This window comes from Sphaeramia orbicularis, chromosome 10 (assembly GCF_902148855.1).
Source record: "Sphaeramia orbicularis chromosome 10, fSphaOr1.1, whole genome shotgun sequence".
NCBI classification, from domain to species: domain Eukaryota; kingdom Metazoa; phylum Chordata; class Actinopteri; order Kurtiformes; family Apogonidae; genus Sphaeramia; species Sphaeramia orbicularis.
In genome coordinates this window covers 11,604,965-11,610,685 of record NC_043966.1, presented here as the reverse complement: position 1 = coordinate 11,610,685, position 5,721 = coordinate 11,604,965, and positions in this window count along the sequence as shown.

The window sequence follows — 5,721 nt, the reverse complement described above, 5'->3', positions numbered from 1 at the left end:
CAGCTAAAGACGGTACCTATTTAGTTTGTTGTCACTTAAAGTTTACTGATAGATTCATTTCCTTTGTTTATTGCTTTCTGTTTTCCTTTAAGGCTGGTGGGTGGGGCACTGACATGGAGGTGTGCCCATGTGAGTGCAGACCAGGTGTGGACAATCTGCCTGATCAGACCAGACCATGTGACCCAGAGGGGGGGGGGCGTTTAGCAGGGGAAGTAAATAACTAAATGTTTGTCACAAAAGGTACACTTTCAGAAATAACACTTATATGAAATACAAAGGTTAATCTATAGGTCTATTTTGTAGATAGGTGTGAATATGTACATATTTATTGGAAGCTTAAAGCTAATCTGCACTGAATTCCCTGTTGGGGGTTTAGTGGTTTAAGCCAGACCTTTTTTCAGGGGTCTGGAGTGCGAATTGCGAGTTGTTCTTCATTTTCCTGTCATCTGTGGAGGGGGTTACGCTGTCCGTTTTTTGGTGTGTGAAAAATAAAAGTGAAGTATTTTTTTTTCTGACTTCTGATGGCTGCCAGCACTTCCTACGGCTACGGCTATCCGGCGAAAGTAAGAGTACCAGCTAATTCTTACACTTCAGCAAAGGATTGAAAGAGTCTTTATATTTCTAACAGTCTTAGTTGTCCAATTACTTTTGAGCTTCTAAAAATGGAGGGACTTGGTTTAAAGGGTCATATTTAGCTAAACCCACTTTTATTAGTCTGTAGTTCATTTATTTGTGTATTTGGACCTAATAGTTCATAAAGTTTGAATTTGAACCTCCAGGTATTGCAGAGCTATCTTTATATTCATTCAGGCAAAAATTAAGTGGATTTCTACAACCTGTTTTAATTCCTGCTTAATCTGTTACATTTTATAACTAGTTACGTTACGACATTTGCACATCAAGACTTCCGACCAACATTTCTCCGAGTACGACATAATTGTTGATCAGCAGCAACGGTTGTAGTAAAAACTGAAATATGTCCAAACTTCGAGCTGATTACCTAAAATGTTCAGTTGTTGGTTGAACGGGACAGAAAACACGGTCCACAACCTGGAGGGGGTGGGGGTGTGAAGTGGCTCATTTGCATTTAAAGGGCCAGTGCTCAAAACGACCTTTCTGGTGTCATTACTCAGAAATAGGGTTGAAGATGCACCTGTGGAGTTGAAATAATGAAGAAATCCGACCCAAGCATAGCATTTACAGTTTATGTAGACCACAAATGCATAATTCTATTTAAAAAAGCAAAATATCACTCCTTTAAAGTGGTTGTAATATTGTTCTTTGCTGATAAATATTAACTTAAGCATCACTCTGATATAATCTTATTACAGCTTTAATTTCATCCCTTTTAGTCAGGGGTGTCCAAACTTCTTTTTAAAGAGGGCCAGATCTGATAATGTGGACACTGCCAGGGGCCAGTGGTCCCTTCAGATGTTTTTTAAACAGTAAAAATTACATATAAACGCGCTGTTCTACAACAAGTTTATTTTCATTGTCACAATATCATTTTTTTAAATGGCAGTGTAACCAAATCTGAGCCACTCAGGTGTGAACAAATTAAAAAAAAAAAAAAAAAAAACAGTTCTGCCTTCCTTTCACATCTGGAGTCAGATAACATAGAACAAACTGTGTGGAGTATCTGAAACGTCCAAGCTGATAAAAATCTTAACCCCACATTCATTTTAAACATGACTTATATGAGTAATCATTACTCATATATTACTCAGTAATGCAAAGTCTGTTAACATTTCAGATGAAAACATATGACTCTTACTCTTGTCTTTCACAAAATCATTCAGAAAGTAATATTTGTGTCACATCTACAAGTACACAACACCAGCAGTTAGAGGCAACTAACCTGGCAACTTAGTAACCTGCCCTGGTGGTGAATTCACTGAACTCAGGTTCACATGAAGAGTCACTGTTGTGAGTTTAAAGGAGCTTGAATTTGCTTCACTTTTTCAGAACACTCACTCCCTGCTAGCTTGTCGTATGCGTTAGCATGTTTTGTCTGCTAGTGTCTCTTTACATTGAATTCCCTAAACAAGTCAACAGTCTGTTGACAAATTAGGCAAACACAATCGCCTCAATTTTCAGTTAAAAAAACTGTACTTCCCATCTCTGCTGGAAGCAGCAGCCCTCACTGTCAACTTCTGTTTTTTTTTTATAGGCGCTGTGGTTAGAAATTAGCGAAAAGGGTTCACGGTAAGGTCACAGAGCCAGATAGCGTTAGAGTGGTGCTGCCACCATGAGGTGAAAGGACAAAGTGCATTTGGAACCTTTTATGATTCGTGTACAGTCCAACAGTTCAACAGTCCAAGCGGGCCATAAATAACACATTCTAAAACCCAAGGTGTGGGCCGTATTAAATCTGACCGCGGGCCGTGATTGGCCCCCGGGCCGGACTTTGGACATGCCTGCTTTTAGTGTTATGGATAAAATATTGATCACAGGGCTGTTATACTAAGTTGTATTTATTGTTGAGGATTTTTTTTTCTTCTTAGGTCACTCAATGTAAATAGCTTCTGCATAAATATAAGCTGTTGGGGTACTGTGGTGATAGTTTGCTTGTTGCTAATGTGGATTGGCCTCTTGAATTAAAGCTGAAAGTCCACATTTCAACCGCATCTTCAGTTTTATTTCTAATCCACTGTGCAGATGCAAAATTATACATATTATGTCACTGTCTAAATCATTATGGACTTGTTCTTGTGGTTCTGTATTAGAATTGCTTCATACTTTATCAGGTCACTGACTAATGTTACTGTGACGGTTTTATTTAGCGTTGTGTTATTCGTAAAGCAAACGTATTATATAATTATTTAAAGAGGGGTGAAGGTAAAACCTGCTTATACATTTTCTTTAATTAAAAATAATGCAGGTGCAATCATTCTCTAGTGACCCCAGCATTTCCCCAAATTGATATTATATTATTATGATTATTATTATTATACGAGAGTAAAAGTGAGATAATGACACTTGGAGTTCATTTAAGAGTTCCGGCTGTGAATTAACTGCTGCACACTGAGCCTTGACTTTATTTGATTTTGTCACTGCTGATTTCTGCTCTTATCTAAATTTGCTTTGATTCAGTCGGTGTGTGACAGCACTGAATGAATATAAATACTTTAAATACTTGTACATTGTCCTCTCCGGCTGCGTTTTGTGCCATTTGTCGTGACATCTGTAGAAAGCTTTACATGCCTGTGCACAAATTAAAATTTTTACTGCAAATTGAATTGATTTATCCCTGTGAATGTTTCAGATCAAAAGGTCTAAAGTTTTAAATCAGTCTAGTTAATGTGATAAGCCCTTGAACAACACTTAGATTTCAGGTTTTACAGTGGAGTGCCTCAATGGCACTTAGAAGAGGACTGTCCTTGCAGAACAGCAATGGTGCAAATTTGATCAGTAGACGGTGTGGATGCTTAATGGCTTTCTTAAAACAGAAAACCGTTTATTCTGGAGATTTGGGTTTTTTTTTATTTTTTATGTGTAACTGAATAGGACTGTTCAAAGACTTGCAGCGTCTCCGCCTGTAGGGCATCACCTCTAACACAAACACTAACTTTGTGAACTACTTAAGTATGCCTGTCCATTTCCAAGCTTAGTATCAATCTTTCAGAGGCAGCATGCCTGTAGCCAACAGATGAGGGGGAAAAAAAACACTTTTTATACACACCTTTCGATAATTAGGTTGGCAGTGCCCTTCAGCCACTGTGAGAAAATATTCATAGATTGTTGGTAGTCAGGTCTTCTGCAATGAAGCCCATGTTTTCAGCAAACAAAGAAGCTATAAAGAGAGATGCAATACTTTCAGGTAAAGTTACGCATTCTGGACGAGGCTGACCTTGGGTTAGAGAAAAACAGAGGGTCACAAACAAAGGACGAACCAGAGGCAGTTACATCTCATTCAGGCTTGTAGCTTTGGCTTTTGTCGTCTTTGTGAAAGAGGACAAGTCTTGCATTGCACCGCTCTGAAAAGTACTGACCTTACCAAAAGAATAATCTTTCACTTTAGTTATACATTTGATTCTATTGAAAATAAATTCAACTATTCCTTTCAAAGTTTCAGTACTTGCAGTTATTTTCCTTTAAGCGGCTCACAGAAAGGTGCTCCTCGTCTTTCTCTATTCGCACTTTGGTTTTCACTCCAAAATAATATTTTCTTTTAATAAACTTTGGACGTATAAGAGTATCTACAGATTTACAGCACTGTTGACACGTAGGTATTCTATAGAACCGCAATGATTAATCAGCTATGGACAGCTATTTAGCTAACTGACTAATCAGTTTAAGGAAATACACCCTTGACATTCATAAATGACATTTTCTGTTTCTTAAAAGGTTCCATGTAGTACTGATATTCCAAATTCTCACCAGCAGGGGGGAGTCTCACACCAGAGCACACTTTATTCTACCAAAACCATCAACAAATCATTGCCATGTAGCCACATATGGTATCACCCACCGAATAAAGTATAAAGCTCATTATTTACACACATCTGTATTATGGTATCAAGTTTTTTTCTTCAAAATAAAACTCATAGGTGCTTATTTTGACAGCTGGTCGAAATAACACTGTCTTATAATCTTCCCATGCTGCATCAGCTGATAGTTTACATTATAGCTCTGTTAGCTTAGCTCTGTTTTTAGACAGAAAACAACACAGTGAGACCACTATCACCTCTGTTTTCTGTACAGTATGTGTTGTCAGTAGCTGAACTAAAGATCTGTTTGGAATCCAATAAACATGATCAGAACTGTTAGTTTAGTCTGAACTGTGGATCAACAAACTGCAGCTTAGCAAAGATAATAACATCACATAATAACTTCATACTTTTATAAGCCTCATAATCAAACTCACAAGTGAAGAAGAAACGCTGCCATTTCAACATCCAACTCCATTCTTTTAATTAGAGGTCGACCCATATGGGTTTTTCTAAGGTCAATACCGGTTATGTTTTTGCCAGGATTTGCTTGTTTGTTGAACAGTTAGCAACATAACTGAAAAAGTTATGGATGGATTTTGATGAAATTTTCAGGAAATGTTGATACTGGCACAAGGAACAAATGATCAAATTTTGGTGGTGATCGGGGGGGGGTGCTTTTCTAGTTTAAAAATTTTGTCAGCTGATAGCCGATATCTACCGCCAATTTTGAGGCCTTTTTTTTTTTTTTTTTTTTTTTTTAAGCACACTGACCATAACATTCAATTGAAACACTCAGGTAATTAAGATTTTTATGCAGCTATAGAAATGAAATTATTAATACATGTACAAATAATACTCTTTTAACATTTATTGAACTTCATGTTCTGCCCACACAAGATCAAAAATCTTATATTTGTACTACTGATCAATTATTGGCTTTCAAAAAACAATTAATGCAAATGGTTTATATTGAAATAAATTATCAACCTGATATATCGGTCTACCTGTACTTTAATTTACAGCTGTGTCCAGAGGTAAATCCAAAGCATTTGAGGACAAGTAAAAATGAAAAATGAGCAAATACAACTATGAAGGCACCATTCTTTTTTCCAATCTAGACTACTTTGGCTCAAATCAACTGAATACAGGTAAAAGTTGTTAGATCTGTGTGTACATCCAGCTTCAAACCTAATTTCTAGTTCTAGTTCTTACCTGACTCTCCTACAAGCATGGTGTGACTTGTGTATCCATCACAGCCCTCGCTACCCCAACAGCGTCTTGATTCTTT